We start from the raw sequence: 22,500 nt of genomic DNA, 5'->3' as shown, positions 1-22,500 counted from the left end.
GACAGTCAACTATTCCCCCACTATCAAACAATCATGAGGTTGCTTGCACGGCAACTGACAAGGCTAATCTGCTTGCCAGTCAGTTTGCCTCAAACTCCACACTGAACTCGGTACACCACTCACTCCCTGATTTTCCTCTGCGAACAGACGCCACACTAGACGATTTGAAAATCACCCCTTCTCAGGTACATGCTATTATAAAAAACCTAGACACCTCAAAAGCATGTGGACCAGATCTCATCCCGGCTGTGCTATTAAAAAAATGCTCTGCCGAGGTTGCTCCAGTTCTGTCCAAACTTTACAATAAATGCCTTAACGAATCTTGTTTTCCCGACTGCTGGAAAACCGCCTCTGTGGTACCAGTCTTCAAGAATTCTGGTGAAAGAACTGACCCACTAAATTATCGCCCCATTAGCCTCCTCCCGCTTTTCGCCAAAATATTTGAGTCTTTAGTTAATCAAGCCCTAGTCCAGCACCTAACAGCTGCTAAACTCCTGACTGACAAACAATATGGATTCAGGCAAGCCCGTTCAATAGCAGATATCTTAACTGTAGTTTCTGAACGTATATACCGTTCATTGGATAAAACAGGGGAGGGTAGAGCGGTGGCCCTTGATATATCTAAGGCTTTTGACAGGGTATGACACGATGTTCTTCTAAGGAAAATTAGATCATATGGAATCACTGGAAGAATTCATAATGTAATTAAATCCTTCTTAAGTAATAGAAAAATCAAAGTTGTCCTCGACGGTCGTACATCCAAACAATATGACATAAATGTGGGAGTACCTCAGGGGTCTATCCTTGGACCTCTATTATTCCTGATATTCATAAACGACCTCCCTGATAAAATTGTTTCAGAGATGGGTATATTTGCCGATGACACCACTCTCTATAACAGATATGAGGGGAAAACAAATGAACACATATCCAAGGAAATGGCAGAAACACTAGAGGATGACCTCCAATCCGTAGTGGAATGGGGACAAAAATGGTTGGTCACATTCAATGCTGCTAAGACTAAGCTTGTTTCCTTCAATAACTACAAGAAACCTTCTCTACCACCAATAGCAATGGCCAAGAACACATTGCCTGAAAGTACTTCTTTTAAACTCCTCGGCCTGACGTTTACAGGGAATATGAACTGGAATAGATACATTGAGAGCATTGCCATGGCTGCTGCAAGGAAGGTTGGCTCCCTCTACCATGCTAGAAAACTACTTACGCCTGACAGTATCCTATACCTCTATAAGGCAACTATTCGCCCATGTATAGAGTACTGCTGTCACATCTGGGCTGATGCATCTGCTGCTTGTCTCTCGCTCCTGGACAGGGTTCAAAAGAGAGTCGCCAACCTGATAGGTACTGAACTGTCATCTAGGCTTCAGCCTCTGTCCCATCGACGAGATGTTGCATCCCTCTGCCTGTTCTACAAGTACTTCAATGGTGAATGCTCTGACGAACTGCAAACACTTGTACCTCCCCGACGTAACTACCCCCCGACAAACCCGACAAGCTACTAAGTCTCATCCTTTTACAGTAGAGATCCCTAGGTGCAAGAAAGCCTTTTGCTCCAATAGTTTCTTCCCCAGAACTGCGGGTCTTTGGAACTCCCTTCCGGGATTCTGCTTTCCCAACTGCAATGATATGCAGAAGTTCAAGTGTAATGTTAACAAATATCTTTCTACTCATCTCCCTTCATAATGACCCCGCTAATTAAGTCCCTGTTAGTAGCCCCCTGCTTCAAGGTGGCACTGTGCCTTGTTTGGGGTGAAAATTGAATAAAAAAAAAATTTTTTTTTAAATATTAAACAATTTTGCTAGATTTCGAAATCTAAGATTTTATTAATCTTAAAAATTCATTATTTTTATTTTCAAAATAAGAACTTCGGTACATTTGACAAGTCTGTTTCATTCATAGGAAAACAATTGATATTCGTATATCAAGATTGGATATTTACTCTGTGGACTCATCAGAAAAAAAACAGAAAGTTCTCAAAAAGAAAAATGCATAATGATATAACAGGGAAACTCACATCGAGTCCATTTCCAGTTGTGAAAGTTTTTTTATCACTATCTATTATAGGCTGCCATCTTGCCTTATGAAATAAAGCTACCAAAATTACGACTACCTTTACTAATCAATTTCTATAAGGTTAATTTTGTTTGTAGGTTACAAAATAATTTTCAAGTTACATAAGTAAAAACTAATTGTTTTGAATGACTATTTATGTGGATTTCTTCTTTTTATAAGGCATAAAAAACAGACTTAACCTATATTAACAATCAAATGGACATTATTGTAATATCATGAAGTTTATATTATTATATTGATCAGACTATTGTTCTCATCTTGAGTATTATTTGTGCAATGTTTCGGTTGATTTGGCCTTTGACCATCTTCAGGCATGTTGGTTGTTGTCTTGGAAAAGAAAGGAGAAAAGTTACTGGTTCTGTAGATATTTTCATATTCTTGGAGTTGGTCTCTGTTTTACATCTGCAGTTTCGTATGTGTAAAAAAATTGGTTGACAAAGAAGAAGCAACTCTAATAGAGATCGACAGGAGATTATCTCCCTTCCATTGCTGAAATTTTAAGGGTGTACAATTTTTGTTTTTCCTACAATTAGATGCTCTCAAATGCCATTAATTTCTAAGTTTGGTCTGCTTAGTAATTTTTCTTTTTTTAGCATATGTTCTGCTTCTTTGAGTTGCCTAACTCTCCATCTTGCATCTTTGTCAATTATTTTGACCTCATTCCACAAAGTGTGTACCTTTTTCGTTCCAAATGAAGAAAGAAAAATGAACACACTTTCCTTTGTCGTTTACTTGAGGGGATTGGTTTTGTTAATCGGACATATATAAAATACATATCAAATAAACTGATCTATACTTATCAGGTAAAATGTTTTGCAATTTTTTTGTTATTTTCCATATAAAGTGCAGGAAAATGGTGTGACACTTTTGTACATTTGATAAAAGCAAAATAAAATTTAAAAATGTGACAGGAAGTTTTTATTTTAATGGCAGCCTCCTTTCAGTTGCACCACCTCCTCATGGTGAGAGTTGTTAACGGCTGCCTGAAGCCTTCAAACACACTTGGATGGTTGAAGGGCAGACGGCCAAGCATGCAACCATGGTGGTGGGGGTCTACATTTGGTTCCCGACGTCAACAAGCCTCGACTTAACTAGATGTAAGAAAGCCTTCTACCCTAATAGTTTCTTCCTCAGAACTGCTAGACTCTGGAATTCCCTTCTGGATTCCTGCTTTCCCCAACTGTATGCAGAAGTGTAATGTGAACAGATATCTTGCTGCTCAACTCCTGTCATAGTATTCTTGAAACTTATGTTCCTGATAAACCACTTTCGCGTGCATCATTCTTCAATTTCTCCACATGGAAGCACCAACAGCGAAAATTAACATTTATATTTCTTATTTAATCACAATTCTTGCTAGCGCCCGACTTTTCTCTTCTAAGAAGTTACAAACATTAACTTTATGCCAAATATCTTCTTTCCGGAACATTCTCACATCCTTACGAACTTTGAACACTTAAGTTTGTTTTTGCTTTCTCGTTAAGTTTGTTTTTAAATAAACGATTGAGAAATCAATCATTTAAAATTAAAACCTATATTGTTTGTCTGGTTCCTTCTCGCCACCATACGCTTATTCCTAATATAGCAGTAGGAAAGAGTATGTGTGTGAAGCGCACGTGGAAGCAAGTAGGAGTTTGAAGGTCACCATGTTGGCTTGTTGTACTCACGTTAGCTTGGAGCCAAAAGCTCCAAGTGAGGTCTGCTGCTCAGCAGGGCCAGGAGGAAAGAGGAAGAGGGTTTGTGATTTCACCTTTTTTGTACTTGGTCACGTGATTTAGAGTTGGCTTGTGATTGGACAAGCCAGGAAGAAAATGGATTTTTAATCTCAAGCTGTGAGAATTAGCTCCTGCCTGTGATTGTAGCAAGTTTTGACTGCTACAAATCTTACTTAATTTATGTCTAATGACTATAGATCAAATATTATGCAAATCTGAAATATTTAAATATTCAAATGGGAAATTGTGTTCATATTATGCCCCATAAAACCCTTAAAATGCTCTAAAGAAGCTTAACTTTGAAAGAATATTCATTAATTGGTGTTTAATATTTGTAGCAAACGGATTTGCAAGGAACACAAGCAGGAGAGAATTCTCATGGCTGGAGATTTTGATTACACTTCCTTTCTGGCTTGTCCAATCATAAACCAGCTCTCAGTCACGTGACTCAATTTATAAAAGATTAAACCGACAACACACTCTTTCTTCCTTGGATTGACAACTCCATGTGGAACAGACCTGTTGCCCCAACTTCTCAATGTGAGCCTGGTGTTCGACTAATATATGAATACAAACAAGCCAATATGGCTACCTCTACACACGAACTTTTATGCGGTACACACACAAACTCTCTTTCTCATCTTACAGTACTATCTAATCTTTCGTCACACACATCATCATCCTGCGGCCAAGATAGAACTCACTTCACTCTTCCAGTATTCCCTATCTGTCATATCACTCAAAAGATCTTCCTTGGAGATGAATGTATCAACTAACTTCTAGAAGACAAATAATCCATTATGACTATGAACCATAATTTCCAACACACACACACACATGAATACTTTTCTCTTTTAACAGGCCTGTCTAATCTTTAATCTATATCTCCACACGGGAACACTTTCTATAACTAACCCGTTTCCTTTTTTTTAAATTTATTTTACTTCAGTAAGTTTTAAGAGATCAAGGGGCTCTCTCCTAGAGCTAACACTTGATTCTATTATAATTTAAATTAATATCCGAGGGCTCTTTTAAGAATAGATGCTGTTCCCTTTATGACTGCTATTTGTATTACATTACAGCTTGGTCTTCCAGGGATTGCTTCTAAGTATCTCTGAAGATTCTCTTTTATTAAGTCAGTTGCTCCTATCACAACCGGTATAATGTTTATTTCTTTCAGAGACCATGTCGTTTTTAGATCATTTTTTTAAATCTTGATATTTTGTTATCTTTTCCCGTTCAGCTCTATTAAAGCCAAAATCATTTGGGACTGTGACATCGATAATGAGCGCAGTTCTTTTGGGCTTAACAAAGATGACCAATAAAGCCATTTCTTAAATGTTAGAATGAGATTTCATGTCTTTCCATTTCAAACATACCTATTCATAAAATTTAACAAAAATCAGAAGTATCTTAATTTTCACAATGGATTTCCACCCCCGTCTATAAACTTAATAAAACTAAATAGAGCCTACATTACACCCCTTACACCTAACAGCTCTGTTATAAAATTCATAATGATCAGTTAATTAGTTTACGTATAAATTGTGTACATATATATATATAAATATATACATGTACCTAACTTTCTATGAATAATAATTGACGGAGAATAGAAAGTGGTTTACTTTTGGCAACTTTGTAACTCTCACTTCCCTTAGTCCTCACATTCCATGAGCCATGTTTCTGACAAAGGGGGAAGAATTGCTGTTTTCTACACATGTAACATTTATAGTTGGTTAGTTTCTGACCTTGATGTGATATCTTTTTTTTTTTTAGCTCCTCACATCAAATGGCTTCATGCCTTGTCTGGAGCGGTTTCCATAAATAGAAATAGAAATAAGAGTGTACTTAATTGTGGTCATCAGTAGCTAGATTTAGAATATTGCATCTGATCTTTATATCCATAAAAGTGAGAATGTGCGTGTGTGTGAGTGAGGACATTTCTCAACCTATGTACTCAACGAATCTTTGATCTACAGACTTGAAATTTAATATATAGGGTATTCAGATGTGGAAAGCTTTTTAATCGGTTTTCATTCGGAAAATAAAGGTAGCTAAGGTGTAAAAATTGAAAAATTGGTACGTGGGAGAGGGGGTAATCGGATTTTTTATCTGTTTGCTAACTGTTTCACAAATGCACATGCATCAATCGTTCACATGACAGATTTTTTTATGTTAAGAATAAGTAGGTTTGAAAACACTTTTTAAAAAGTGTGTCAAGCTGGCCTAATGGCTATCGTATTTGACTCACTGCCTTTAGATTTTGGTTTTGTTTTCAGCTTGAGTAGTTTTTTTTTTTTCTACTTACAAGAAGTGAACTTTTTAGAAATAACATAATACTCGCATGCACATGTTTTAGTTTTTGTATAAATTAAAATATAATATTTATGTGTATTTTACGACCGGATAACACAGGGCAGCCTGCTAGTATTCAATAAAAGTAAAATAACTCCCGGGTAACGCCAGATAGTTACAAGTAGTAAGTGGGGGGGGGGCACATAATCAATCCCAAATTAATTTATCCATTTCTTTTGTTTATCGCATTAAAAATTTTTTTTAATGCAGGAGACATTTTTGCATTCATAAATTAATTGCTTTATATTAATAATTCCTGCAAGACTTATTTGTCTAGCAGAAATTATTAATATCAAGAGAAAGAGAGGGACAGAAAGGAAAGCAGAGATAAAGAGAGATAGAGAGCAAATAGAGAGAGAGAGGGAGAAAGAGAGAGAGAGAGGGAGAGAAATATATATATATATATATATATATATATATATATATATATAGAGAGAGAGAGAGAGAGAGAGAGAGAGAGAGAGAGAGAAAGAAAGAGAGAGAAAGAGAGAGGGAGGGAGAGAAAGAGCAGAAATTATTACATTAAGTGATTAGTTTATTTTTTCGCAGAAGTTTAATTTCTGGTGCATTTTTAACACAGATCTCCTGACCTAACGTTAACTATTTACATTAATAACTATTTTATGTTCTCATGTCTATATTTCATTTTCGGTTTTAGAAACTCAACGCTTTGAGTTTGTCATGTGCATGTTGTGTGTGGAGCTCTCCCACAACCACTTTTGAGAAAGACCCAACAAATATAGCAATACTGAAGAAAGACCAGACAAATACACGAATTAAGTTTATAAATGAAATAGTTGGTTTAGTAGGCCATAAAGATACAGGTTACAAGTTTTAGACGCAGAGTTATTGGTCAAGTTACTTCTCCAATGTCAGAGGTTGTCACTGAGGTTAAAGAAAGGGTTTGGTAGATCTGTAGCAACCCCCCCTAATGAAGTATAGTTCATTAGGGGGGGGCTGCTACAGATCTGTGCAATCAATGCTGGTCAGGTATGAATACTGCATCAAAGTTGGATGCTGAATAGACTTAAAGAGAGTTGTTCTGAGAAGGACAGATAATGCATAAAATTCTAGTTAAGTAAGTTTATCCTGCCCCCCCCCCCAAAAAAAAACCCAAAAAAACAGTGTTTGTCCTAGCATGAACGAACAGAATGCCAGTGTTTGGTCCAGAAAAATGAACATCAGTTGCTGTGCTTGATTCATGTTCAAGTCAATGGCTGAACAGGTGGGAGGTCATTAACAGCAGGAAAAAATAGTCAGAAAATTAGCAGGGGCAGTGGATCAAAGAAAGCAGAATATTAACAGGAACGGAGATGCTAGTTGCAGCTGGACGAGGTATATGGAAAAATCAGCAGAACCTGCTGGCCAAGTTGATGGCTAGAGAAAAAAAAGTGCGATTCACAAGTTTCTTTTCTTAGTAAGAAATAGTTTGCCTAGAATTTTTAAAATGAAATCCGATCAAATTTTGAAACTGTTGGAAAAAAAATATATAAATAAATTATTACAAACTTTATTTTATATTGAACTTTTTATTTTAATTGATGTTGTAGTGATTGCTACATATGGCCGGAACAAATTTTCAACAGGAACATTTTTGTAGAAACCACCATTTTCAACGCCCACAAGTATCAAAGTGCTAAGCACACAACGTTGCGATTTGACCACCTGCACACATATTAACAAAGGAACTATGTTACGTTTCAGTAGAGTTGAATGCAATAATCAAAGAAGCAAGAACCCACGTGTGTGTGCCTTGTGTGGCTATATGACTTACCTTTAGGTGGGATCTGAGAGAGAGAGAGAGAGAGAGAGAGAGAGAGAGAGAGATTAAAGATGACGGCCGTAGCTTTATAAGGTGTAGTCTCATGGAACCGCACGAGATCACACCACCCACTTCACACATATGCAAATGACATGCAGTCAGCTTTTTTTTAATAAAACGCCTGTTGGCAGAGGTGACAGGAAGAGAAGCATACTGGAAGTTGGCAGAGAAAGTTGTGAGGAGGAAATACAGTGATGAATTCTATCCGTGAACTTTTGTGTTTTTTTTGTTTCTGAGGAAAAACAGGATTATGAAAGGATCAAGGCAGCACTATAAAAGGTGTTTGCTACTGCTTGGGAGCAATCTGAGGCAAGAACCTTATGTCCAGATGAAACTGTCAATGTATATATGGCCGAGCTGATAAAATTGACGGTGTTATTTGGTGGCCTGTCTGAGCGGACCTTGGCATGCAAATTTCTGGCAGGGCTCCCAACTGGAGCAAAACAACTCCTGTGAGCTAGCTCAAGCATAGCTTCGTTGTCCCTTAATGACCTGGTAGACCAGGCCAGGACCATGATGAAGAATACCTATGAGATAAGAGAACGGGTAGTTCCTACTGCACAGTCCACACCAAGTGATGATAGACCGTTTCAGGGGCCTGAGCCGCGTAGTGAATCATGTGTTATAGGTGCAATGGCCAGGGCCACATGACAAGGAACTGCCACCAGCGAGTGATAGCTGTTTGCTGCTACTGGTGTAATGAGACTGGTCATATGGCCCTGGATTGTGCAGGAAACGGGGTTGGGGACAAGGTGCCAGCATCAACCTCTTTCCAAGCAGAAATTAGACAATGTGCTTCCAACCATTCAGGTCTATATCAACGAGACATTGTGCTCAACACTCCTTGATTCTGGGTGCTCTCGCACCATAGTGTGCGTAGACTTTTGCCGCGCTTAGAAGAAGAAGAATGTCAGAGTGACTACCATCGGTGGAGAGACGTGGACATGTTGCTGGGTGGGCGCTGTGAACATTTGTACAAGAACTGGAAATTCGGCTAATATTGAGGCGCTGGTAGCACTCGGAACCCACTGAGCTTTGACCTGCTTCTAGATGCCATCAGCGCCCTAGGTGGTGTTCACAAAACACAAACGGGGGTGGTACAGTTTCAGAAGGCTCCAGTGTGTGCTGCATTGAAGATTAACCAGCCAGACTTTATTGGCGAATTTGACCAGTAGCAGGAGGCTTGGACTGCCTCATGAAAGTGGTTGGAAAACCAGGAACCAGCCAAACTGCAGAATGAGGTAGCTGAGTACCATGTGCCCGACCTGTATACAAAGAGGAACTCTGCAAATGGATCAAGGATGGCTGGTTAATTCTCTACCCGTATGAGAAACTTGGACCTCTCAAAGGCCTGATACTGCTGATGACGGTTGCTCAGCACAACAAAACAAAGGTGAAGCCAGTGATGGACTACTGTGAACTAAACGCGCATGTGGATGTGTTCATGGCAGATGCTGACATTTGTGCCAGCAAGCTACGAGAGTGGCACCAGCAAGGTTCCAATGTGTCCTTCCTGGATCTAAGAAAAGCGTACCTGCAGGTGCAGATCAGCAAGACAATGTGGCCATTTCAGACGGTGGTGTTTGCCGGTAGGCGGTACTGCCTTACCAGACTAAGCTTCAGGCTGAACGTGGCATCCCAAATAATGAAGACCATCATCAACGCTGTGTTGTCACAGGAAGAAACAATAAAAGAGGGGACATCAGTGTACCTTGATGGTATATATGTGAATGAAGATATTGTGTCATCATCACGTGTAAGGTCCAAACTGACTGAGTTTGGTTTGATTTGAACGTTTGGAGGATGGTGCCAGTGTCTTGGGCCTGAATATTCGACAGGAGTGAGCGACCTTGCAGTGGAGGCATGGGCCTTCTTTACAAACTAGCGACACTGGTCTCAATAAAATTAGCGATTTATGCCAATAATCGCTCAAAAATCTAAAATTAAACTAAACACGATTTCCCTACGAATCTGACTCTGACTATAGTGAATTAGCATCAAACACACGATCCTCCTATGGATTAGCGGTCCCACAGCCAGTACATTAAACAATTCATCCACCAATAAGATTTTACCTACATCATTTTCAGCAGTATGTATCAACGCCTATTTCACGCCAAATCTCCCATGAATTTGCGATACAATGCAGACAAATGCTCTCGCGTCAACCACAGCCACACAGGACTCATCAGAGATACTGCCATTTTTCGCATGTGCGAAATTTAATATCGCCTCCCTCTCCACCTTGGGCTAACCACACTGGACACCTTCAGAACAAGCTCATTACAAGCACCTCGGATTCTTAGGTAACCCCAGTACATTTTCACGCATGCATAGGGAAGCTTCTTACAAGTAAATTGCACTTTTATGCAATGCCAATGTACCATACCAGTACAGACTTACTTGTTCTTGGACTCTGCAGACTCACTTGCAGACTTATATGGATCTATGACAGATTGCAGCAAACCAGAGGAATGATGAGGAATCATAACCTACGGCATTCTGCTTTCACTCAACTCCTCGGTATACTCCAAACAAACAGGAACATCCATGATGCACCTTGCAAACACAGATGGCTCATTTCTTTCAAAATGACACAATTCACCGCACCCAGGCAACTGTGCAACACAAAAGTTGATGACGTCACTTTTCTTTCAGGCTGCTATCAACCAAGATATACCGTTCAAACAGGATTAACTACTGCCATGCTTAATGACACAGTGCTGCCTGGTGCTGCAACTTTCACCAGGCACATAAAGCGTCCATTCTGTTTTGCTACCTGCACCCAGTGAAATACTTGCAATATTTTTATTCCTTCTTCTTAGATAGACTTTTTGTCTAGGAGGAGAGTCATGTAGTAACCGTTACATATGGCCAGAACAAATCTTCGGCAGGAACATTTTTCTAGCCATCACCATTTTCAACGCCCATGGGTATCACAATATCTAAGCACGCAATGTTGTGATTTGACCACCCACACACATATTAACAAAGGAACTATGTTACGTTTCCGTGCATGGAGATACAGCAAACTGGCTGGAACTTTTGAGGACATTTATATATAAGGATTTGCCATGAAAATCAAATCATTTTATTCCAGTTTATTTCCCCAAAACTGGATGTCACTTCGAGGCGTTAAAATCCCCGTTATGGATTTACGCACCATGCACATGAACCCTAATTTTCATAATGAAAAATTATTACACTGAACGAGAATTTAATTCTTCTTTTGAACAATGTTATTTCGAACTACTATTTCTTATGTGATGAACACACGCGCACGCACGCACACACACACACACACACACACACACACACACACACACACACACGCACGCACACACACACATGCACACACACACACACGCACACACACACACACACACACACGCACACACACACACACGCACACACACACACACACACACACACACACACACACACACACACACACACACACACACACAAATTCTGCTTACATGCTTTAATGACTGTAATTGCATTAATTTCAAACCATGTGTGACACTCTGTTCATAAAAATCAGTAACTTTAAAATCCATGCTATTCTCCCGAAATAGTAATTTAGTTTTACGTAATGAACATTCCTTATGAGAAATCACTTACATTGGAACGATTTGAATTAATATTCCTAACACGTAAATAACCATTGTTATTTCATATTAATACAGTGATTTCGAGCTCTTTGTCAAGTGTCGTTATTTTCCGGAAATATTTCTATCTTTTTATCTTATGTATGTGAGGATGTGACCTGATTACATCTTTCTATCAATCGGCAATCTCGTTTAATTTACCTTTAATGGTCCCATGGATACTCTACTACTTTCAACTTCAAAAGATTCCTGCACCTGCAACCACGGTCCTAAAAATTGATAGATCCCGATTATATATTGGTGAACACCGACTCACAACCTTACAAATTACTGACTCCCAGTCAGAGTTCCTATAATTAGTAACCACTCTACTGAGAGTTACTATAATGTACAAACATTAAAAAAAAAGAAAAAAAAAAATTCTGAAAGTGGACTTTGGAGAGGACAGAGGCCATCTCAGTAGAGCATTTTTTTTTTTTAATTGATAGATCAAATTCAAGTGCTTTGGAGGTGTTAAGGCTTATTTTAATGATATTCAGGATATGGGAAGAATTGGTGATCAAATCATCAGCTGCATTTTCTGTCAGTAATGAGAAATTTAAGAGAGAGTAGTTTATAGAAATGAGAGAACGCAATGGAGTTTCATTCTATATTAATAAACAACTTTATTTGTCATCCTCGTTAGTAGCGTTAGTAGAAGAATGTACGAGAGAGAAATGGGTTAGTAGGTTGAAGTGTTCTTGTGTGAAGATGGAATTATTACATTGTCGGCTTGTTGAGGGGGAGAACAGCTCAATCCACACATGTTTATAGCTAGTAGTTGCTAGAGCGAAGGAGGTCGGTTAAAAGAGAAAGAAAGGGCAAAGTCTTTAGAGTGTTTGCATGTTGTCGTAGGTCAGTGTGAGTTGTATGTTTTTTAGCAATGACAAAGAATGTTCGTTTGGGTACAGCACGTGGAAATAAATCTGAGTTTGAAGAGAGCTATAGCTAGCTCGTAGTACTCAGGCAGGGTCAGGTTGAAAGAGAGTTAATGGTTTCAGATTTCAACTATTATATACTCTGTCACATGATAGAGAGCTGGCTTGTGATTGGACAAGCCAGGGAGAAAATGGATTTCAAATCTCATTGAGAGAAGTAGCTCCTGCCTGTGATGTAGCGGGTGTTGGCTGCTACAAGTTTGTAGAGTCCAAAGTAGAGTTTAAGCCAAACCGCTGGGTAAGAAGTTCAACATTTTCTGTTGCTATACAATCAACAACACTGTTAACCCAAAACCTGGGTGGCAATTCTCCCTCTCCTAAATCCTGTAAATGAACGAACTCAGAAAGAAAGTAATTACACAATGTGGTGTTTACCAAGAAACACATTAATATTTGAGAAAAAAAAAAAAAAATCCAAACAAATTAATTTGCATAAATTTGCACGATTAATTAGTTTGTCATTCGTCTTTGTTTACATTCTTCGCCAACTGATCATTCTGTTTCACAGTGAATTCCATGGAAAAGTCACTTCTGGTTGATGTTTACCATTTTTTAAATATGCAAACGAACTTGGTTGTTTTTCAGAATAACAGAATATTTTAAAACTAGTATACATTGATCACAATTGACTTTTTCAAGACATTCATCATAGAGCAGAATTAGGTGTGTCAGAATTTTGGGGGAATTTTTGACACCCTTAACACAAAACTGCGAATAAAATATACAAATCTTGTAATTTCTCTTTTTAAAGTGGCTTGTTTAATTTCTTTATGGAATATACTTCCAAAATAAATTATTAAAGTTTTTTGAAAAATAATAGAAATATTATTTTTTATTTAAAAAGAAACACTGTGCCTGCGTGCGCTCATGCAGCCATTTTTTCTACGTAATGAAATGAATTGAATTTTAAGAGTTAAATTTTTTTCAATTTAAAAATCTATCAAAATTTTTCTATTGATTCAATTTTTAAGATATTTTCAGGTTTAATGTGAAATTTTATGCTCTTTCCAATAAACCGAATATAATATTCTAGACAAACGTTTTTTTTTAAATTCACCGCCCCCATTTTGTCTATTAAAATAAGAATAATTAATTTTCTCACCTCAGATTTATATATGACAAATTGAAGATAAAAGATCAATAAATAAAATAATCTAATTTAAAACAAACAAACAAACAAACAAACAAATAAGAATAGTTTTGTGCAAATTTACCGGTAAAGTCAAAAGTTTAAAACCTTTTTTTTTTAAAAAACCTCTTTGATTTTTTTAAGTGGAACCTCACATTTTAAAAATATTGTCAAGTAAATATTAAGCACTTGCTATAATTTTTTCTATTTCATTCAATATTGTTTTATTTTAGATATTTAAAAAAAATTCATTCGACAAAGAAGAAATAAAATATTTTAAATCAAAAACTCATATATTTCTTTAAGAGAATAAAAAAAATGGAAAATTTGTCGAAGGTTTTGTTTATAAAAGTAAACTTACTTATGAATGAATGTGATCATTTTTTAAGTACGGTGGTCCATATGACTAACTTTTGTTGACAGCAAACACATGTCAGAAATAGAAAGGGGAGATTAATTATGGCGCTTTTAGGCCACCGAAGTTCTCAACTGGAAGAATGGGAGTCGTTTGTCTCCCTTTCTTCAACTGGAAGAAAGGGAAACAAACCATTCTTCCAGTTGTGACCATCTGATATGAAAATTTTAAGTCGCGATATTTTTTAATCCTTGCTTAAAAAATTATTTTATTTAAAAAGTACATGCAATATAAAATATAAATATGGATAAATTCTTAACAATGAAGAATGGAAGTACCCATTGATTAGTATTTTTTATAGGTAAGTGATTTTTGGAATTTATATATATTTATTATATTCAAAGTAAGTTAAAATTCGTTGATTTTCTTGAAATCTTTTTTAAAGAAAACCGATTAAAAAAACAAATATTGCATATTTTGCTATTAAGCCTGTTATTATTTTAAAATTTGGTCTTTGCCCCTTTTATTGAAAAAAAAAAAAGGTTTTGAATTACATTTTTCAAGTAGTTATAAGTTTCGAAAGATAGTAAGTTTAATTATTCAAGTTTTTATCACGCATTTTTAATGGCGATTTCTGACACTGCTAGAGCAGAATGTAAACAAAGGAGGACGGAACTTGATTTTAATTAATTTATCCAGTAACTGCTGCCAAAACAATTATAGAAATAGTCGTTAAAATATAGGAGTCAACCGATTCAATATACCCTAATTTTCTTAAGCGGTTTGTCAATGGGAAGTGAACCCAACTACAGCTGATGACGTCGGTAGCCGTGACAAAACTCATTCATTAGGATTTCAAAAGTTGTAAGCAGCAGCAGCACAAGTGTCAGACATAACTAAGCGAAACGAGAAAGAGAAATACATTTTTTTATATGCGTTAGTTTTGTCTGACCTTTGTCATCGTCAAACTTTTCTTTTAACAGAAAAATGTCGTCGGACGTTTATTTTTCATCTCTGGAAGGAATTCAATAAAGTCTTTTGCGTTTTATATATATTTTTTTTGAAATGTTGAGTACGTTTGATGACGAACGGACTTTTTATGGATTCGTGTAAGTATGGATTATTTTATTTTGTTTTGTTTTGATCGTTCTATTTCTTTGAATTGAAACTTTTTAATTTTGTTGGAAGAAGAAATATAATACAAAAAAAAAAAAAAAAAATCAGAAAAAAATCTGATAAACTTTTAAAAATCGTAAATTAAAAAAAAATAACGAATTTCTGGTGACTTTTATTCATGATGGCAACGACAAAAGTAGACATGCTTTTCCTTTTATCTTTGACACTCCTATTTATTATTTATTTATTTGTTTATTTTTATTATTTGTTTTATTTATTATGTTAATTGGCGTTACCCGGGCGTAGAAAAGTTTGCAACATTAAAAAGAAATTAAAAAAAAAAAAAGGATTTTATATTTCTACATAATTAGAACAGAAGCATATTTTTTTAAAAGCTCCTAATCCTACGTCCAGTTCGGCAAAAGTTGGTTTGGGTCAAATTTTGTAAGAAAAAAAAAACAAAAAAAAAAAAACCGCCTAAGATCTTACAAAAATCCTTTAATTTTTTTTTGGAGGGGGGGGGGCTGTATTTCAATAAATATTCGATTAATAGTAAAAATAAATACATTAATTTGTACCGTATTAATCAAAGTTACGTACAAGCGAGAAACACACACACACACACACACACACACACACACACGAAATCTTTGATGGTTTTACTAACCGATATGCATTTATGGTGTTAACTCGGAATTACTCTTCTTTAATAAAAATAAAAATACAGAAAAATCTTTATGTATGTAAATCGTTACAGAATGAAGATGTCATATTCCAAAAAAATTACATAAATTGATCAAGTATTTTTCTTTTAATTAAGAAAATCCGGTACTAGTGCACTAGTGCAGAGAGTGATCCGGGCGTAAATAATATAATAACGTTATTATTTAAAAAGCCATTCTTAACATGGCGAGGGGAGGGTTGTTTTGTACCTATTCTATACTTCAACCTTACAATTGAATAAAAAAACATATCATAAAACTTTAATTAAACTTGGAAATACGATTTAAAAAATAGCGCGGATCCGGATCACTCTCTGCATTAGCACCGAAAATCCAAATTTACAATTTTTAGCGATTTTCTACTAAACGAGGTCCGGAACTACTAGAGTTTATTACCGAAAATGGAGACACCATTTTTTTTTTTTCGGGCACCTGTTATCAGAATCGAAACGGATTCCAAACTATGAGCTACTTTCCTTGTTTGAGTTACACTTCAAAAAGAATAATAATGGCGGATCAGTGTATCGTGAAATCGTGACAGAACATGTTTTATGTAAAGGCAGTAATGTGTGAATTGTGATATGACCATTGCATGCCATTGCTTTTAGTTGAAATTGTCATAAAAATTAAGTAGATAGCAATAGTTTTCAATGGAAACTCAATTTTGTGACTTTCAGTTTTTGCTTTGCTGCTTGCTTGTCATATATAATAATAATAATGATAATAATAATTATTTTATATATATATGATGATTGCAACGCCTTGTCAGTCGAGTGCCACTCCCTCAGACACTTGAAATCCATGAAGCCAAAAATGACTTCCATGGCCACAGGACCATTTTAATTGACAAATGCCTGAGGGAGTATCTATACACAGATGATGGTACAGAGTCTTAGCTTTGTACGACAGCTAAGTCTCTCTCTCGGTTCAAAATGTTGAGATCCAGCAACAAGCAAGAGCAAGATGGCCAGCAACAAGTTAAACTGCAGACCAGCTTAATGCGGGTGCTGGTCTCCTGCTTTGTTTTTTTTTTTAAATCAGAGATTTGCTTCTCCTAGAAAGGTTGCCTTCACCACAGCTTACGGGAGCCCTCTCCACCCCAACACACACACACATACATACACACAAACACACACGGTGCTAGTTGGCCGTTGACCCCCAAAAAGGGTTCATTCGCCCTTTGGAAGGTCTTGTTTTTAATCCTTCAGGGAGACTAGCCACTCTCCTCACCAAACAAGTCTGGTGGGGGAACCAGTTTAGTCGCCGGTGATCCGACCATGAGGCAGGTAGTACTGGGTTACATGGTACCAGTAGCATATGACATGAACCTGACATACAATAAATATATATATAAATTTTAAACGAATTAAAATCCATTATTCTTGAGCAACTTTTTTTTTTCCAGAAAGATAAAAGCCTGAATTTTATATGAAAAGCAGAATAATATGAAACTTTTTCTATTTTTAAAAGAATTAAAAATTTTCCAAAAACCACAATTAACTGCTATTTTTGTCTTGATGGATAACATATTAAAATATTTTTTTAAAGGTTTTCGTATCAATTAATTTTTTTTTTTTTTTTTTGTCTAAATAAGATTTAGGATGGGTTGCTATAAGAATATACAAAAATATTATAACATAAGTACCTAAATTTCAAATAATTCCATCTTTTATCTCACTCTATAGATTTTGTGTGGCGAAATTAAAAAATCCAAAAGTTAATGATAGTTTGGAAGAAACTACGGTCTGAAGTCCTACCTAACTAATATTCCTGGTGAACCAAGTGCAAAAGAGATTCAGACAATTGCACTTAAGGGAACAGCGAGGATACTAAAAAGAGCTCTCGGTTGGTTTCAATAAAAAAGCGGGGCAATGTTGGCAGCTGGTTTGGCTGCCCCATACCCGGCATTACAATCTTCAAAGGAAGAAAAAAAAAAAAAAAAAAGACTTCAAATTTACAGGAATTTTTAACGTTTGTTTTGACGATTAAGTGAAGAATCAACTTTATAAGTTTTTTTTTTTGCATAAGCGATACATAGACATATATATGTGTGTGTGTGTGTGTGTGTGTGTGTGTGCGTGTTGCCTACATAACCCTCGAAATTAAGCAACGATGATGCTGGCCAGTACCAGATGGGTGACCATTTTGGAAATGCTAGGCACCATATGTGTTGGAGGCAACTCCTGCATCTAGTATCACACTTGGTCATTTTGACCCTATGTTGCCATCAGGACCAAGTGTTTCTGGACGGGATAGTGTGGTAGATGCAAGTCCCCCACACTTTAAACTAAGTCAAGCGCAAGTCACAGCATCATCAGATAATTGACAAACCAGTAATGTGCCTATTTACTTGCCTCCCAAGGAGGGCAGAGTAAGACACAAGGTTGGTTTTTAATGTGGGGAAAATCTGGCTCCCCAAAATGAGGCACTCTGAATAAGAACAAAAATAAAAATTGCCCCAGTTTAGAAAGATTTCTCCTTCATTGAATGAGGAAAGGATGGGTTAAGTGTAGCATCAGAACAGATAGTACACTCTGATCTTAGCCCCAAACCCAGTGATGTTTGTGGTCTTCATCGACAACGATGGATGACATAACCCCCACTTTTTCATTTCTGGTCACTCCTACCTTTAAAATATTTTTTTAATGTAACCAAACAGGCAAATATTCTGTTTTTTTATAATTGAATTAAATTCTAATTCCAAACGTCATTTATGGTGAAGTTATTTTCACTTTATAGTTTTTCATTCACACAAATTTCTATGAAGCTTTAAATTTTTCCTAGTAAAAACTTGTAAATAAAAATAAACTGAAACTGATTGTTTTTTTTTTTTCTGATATTTTTGTTTTGCATCAACCGAAAATTTTATTTTCATAAATTGAATCGATTTTTAATTTCATGATTACAATCATTTTCCCTTTTGTAACCTGCGAACCATATACTTGTTCATTCAGAGGAAGGAGCCTCTATTTTTCCCTCTATTAACACCTCTACCAGTTGATACCGGAACAAATTCTACACGTTCCATAGATTCTGTTATTACCCCGACTGTAAGTGGCTATTGCAAACATAAACCTAACATAATCTTTCCCTTTTCCGATTCATAAATAATGGCTCCCTTGTCAAATTCCGTACAATCTGATTGGCTGAACTCCAAACATTCTTATATTCCTGAAACCAATTCTTTGCTTTATTAACAAATGCTTACTCACACTAAGAGACATATAAAGACGTCTTTGTCAAAATAACAAATACCAACCCTTAAGGTCGACTTTTCATACCATTGGTGATATTTTAAACTGACGCATTACATATATATATATATATATATATATATATATATACTAGCAAAAGTACCCGTATACATACTAGCAAAAGTACCCGTCGTTGACTGGGTTCAAAAACAGCTTACAGAAAATGGACTCTGATTTATGAAAGTATGATAGATTATGAAAAGAAAGTGTTGTAAAGAGATAGCTTCGAATTTGGAGGCATCAAAACCAAAGCAAAATATGATGAAAGTAAAAATAAAATAGATAAACTCCATAATTTATTATACCATACCTGTTTACACTGAAACACTTATCACAATATTATGTGGCTCTATATTAAAAAACCTTGTTAAACTTTGTGATATACCTCCATTCTATGGAGGTCAGTCGCAAACGAACACCCCATAATTTTATTATACCATATTTCTTCAAACTGAAACATAATTATCAAAGTATACTTACGCAGATAGATATGAAAAGTCTTTATTAAAGTTTGTGCCTATTTCCATTCTATGGAGGCCAGGTGCGAACGCAGACCTCACAATTTTATCATACCATCCCTATTTAAGTTAAAACACACCTATCAAAGTATTATTATGTACGTCTATATCAAAAACGCTTGTAAACGTTGTTTTTTTTAATTTTTAAATTTTTTATTTCCATACTTTGTGAACCAAGCGCGAACGCAGACCCCACAATTTTAATGAACCACCGTTCTGCCAGATCAAACATACCCATTCCTGTGTCTTGATACATCTTCTATCATTATATGTAATCAGTTTTTTAAAATAGTCAACCATATAGGAGCCTATTCATGACCAGACACACACACACACACACACACACACACACACATACATTCAGCTTTATATTTATATATATATATATATATATATATATATTGAGGAGTACAGCTCCCCGAAACAAAACAAAAACATTGCCAAATTAAAAATATACTGAGGTTTATTTGTGAATTATTAATTCTTCTCCATGCAACTTGATGACATTTGCAGGTAAAACATACAGAGATGTATTGAATGCAATAAAACAAACTCATTTTCTGCCAATTATTTTATTTCCACACCATATTTCTTTAAATATAATTCCGCATTCTTTTTTTTTTTTTTGTAACAAATCATAAAAAACAAACGCAACACTCTTCAGTATATAAATATATATGAAATGCGTCGGTTTAAAGCATCACACATCTACACAAGCACACAAAATATAACTATAATGACGTGTAATTAACTCTGGGCTAAATTAAAGAGGTTAGCTCCCAAATATTTGCGTTCTTTTTATTATTATGCCGAAAAAAATACGAAAATTTATTGAATGAAATAAAACAAACTTATTTTTTGCCAACATTTACCCTTCCGTAAAATATTTATCTTATTAAATTTCTTTGACTAAATCGAAGAGGTTAGCTTCCAAATAATTGCGTTTTCTTTTTATTATGCCAAAAAAATATAGGTTATTGAATCAAATAAAACGAACTTATTTTCAAATATAACTATAATGACGTATAATTAACTCTGGACTCTGTTGAAGAGGTTAGCTCCCAAATATTTGCGTTTTTTTTTAAATTAATATGCCAAATAAAAATTACAGAAGTTTATTGAACTAACTAAAACAAACTTGTTTTTTGCCATCAATTTTACTTTCCTAATTGATTTCTTTTATTAAATTAAATGGACTGAATTGAAGAGGTTAGCTTCCATTTATTTATTTATTTATTTTTGATATTATGCCAAAACAAAAAATGCGGAAGTCTATTGAACGAAATAAAACAAACTTTTTTTTGCTGCAGCATACTTCTTTTAATAAATCTTTGCTTCATCGTTATTTCCATGGCAAGTGCTCGTCTGAGCTTGAATCTATGGTTCCCCCTTGCCAAACTTTCATGAAAAACACTCGTCTAGCTGAAACCACTGTCAATAATTTTCCCCACTCTTTATCTGTGCCTAAACCAAAATGTAGATTCCATGAACCAAGCTTCTTTCTTAGAACTTTATACCTGTGGAACTCTCTTCCGTTTGCCTGTTTTTCATCTGACTACAATTTGCTTGTCATCAAGTCCAACGTAAACAAATTCTTGATGAACCGTCCTCTTAAGTAATCCAATTTACCAAATTTCCACTACTAATGATTACTATATTATCCCATTGACTACTGTACACTCAATAACCCTTATCCTCGAGTGGCCTTGATAAGTGGTGACTCCTATGTTAAAAAAAAAAAAAAATTTCTGTAATTTTTTTTTAGCAACAAATCATAATAAGCAACATGCAATTATTTGGAAGTTAAACTCTTTAATATGTAAATATATATGCAATGCAAGAGTTTAAAACACCAATCTACACAACTATAATGACGTAAAATGCATAAATTTTTTATATATTTACACACTTACTATTTGTTTTTCCAATTTGGTTCTTTTTGTTTGTGACAATCTGGCTATAATTATCAATTTCGCCTTTTTGGCATTTTTCCTGAAAGATTTACCTTCATATATTTAGTCGAGTATTGCAACTCAATTAGGGTCAGCTATTGGACATGTTTAAAGGCTATGGAAATCATTGTTCAGGTCCGCAGCAGTGTTTTTGGTTGTTTCCTTTCATGATGACACAATGTCAACACGTTAGGTGAAAGTACAGAATAATCACTGCACATAATCAAATACCCATGTTAAGAATGGGTTTATAGATACTAACATTGTTACTTCAACACGGTGCATTCATTTTGTCCACAGGCGCTAGTGGCCGCTATTTTACTGGACCGACATTGGCTCCCACTAATGACTATAGTTTAATTGATTTTTTTTTTTTTTTTATTCGTGATGTGGGGGCATACTTGCACCGGGCAACGCTAATACACGGTTCTTGCTAGTAATATATAAATAACAACCTGAAAACATTGGAAACTTCCGTTGAAATGTTAAATTTCCTTGGAATTAAAAAAAAGATTTTGGTAAAATCTGTACCTTTTGCCCTCCCCCCTCCCGTCCATGCAATTACATCAACACCTTGAAATACTGGGAAAAATTAATAACAATGACAAATTGCGCATGTCATGAGGCCATATATTGGGGGAAGGATACAAGTACAGTAAGTTTGTCGGAGCACATTCCTTATAGTACTTGTAAAATGAAGGCAGAAATGACACTGTGGCGATGGGACAGTCTAGAGCTTGGTAGACAGTGTGGGATCTATTATTAGGTTAAACTCTTTTAGACCTTATACAAGAGCGAGATACTAGTGGTTGGTGTCCCAGTTTACATGTGGCAATAATGCTCTATGCATGGGCAAATGGTAGCTTTATAGAGATT

The 22,500-nt window shown here is 35.7% G+C and overlaps 1 protein-coding gene across 1 annotated transcript in view; it reads left to right on the top strand.

The window, feature by feature from the left end:
* The first annotated feature begins 14,948 nt into the window (after nucleotides 1–14,948).
* The window catches only part of LOC145293023 (phosphatidylinositol 4-phosphate 3-kinase C2 domain-containing subunit beta-like), a 264,977-nt gene continuing 257,425 nt past the window's right edge, over nucleotides 14,949–22,500 (top strand). Inside the window, exon 1 of the mRNA XM_080139309.1 lies at nucleotides 14,949–15,171. The gene's annotated coding sequence lies outside the window, so the exon portion shown is untranslated. The remainder of the gene's footprint in view (nucleotides 15,172–22,500) is intronic.

This window comes from Euprymna scolopes, chromosome 14, assembly GCF_053919585.1.
Source record: "Euprymna scolopes isolate OS-2025 chromosome 14, ASM5391958v1, whole genome shotgun sequence".
Classification (NCBI taxonomy): Eukaryota; Metazoa; Mollusca; class Cephalopoda; order Sepiida; family Sepiolidae; genus Euprymna; species Euprymna scolopes.
The sequence above is the reverse complement of the archived record's forward strand: the minus strand, read 5'-3'. Positions and strand labels throughout refer to the sequence as shown.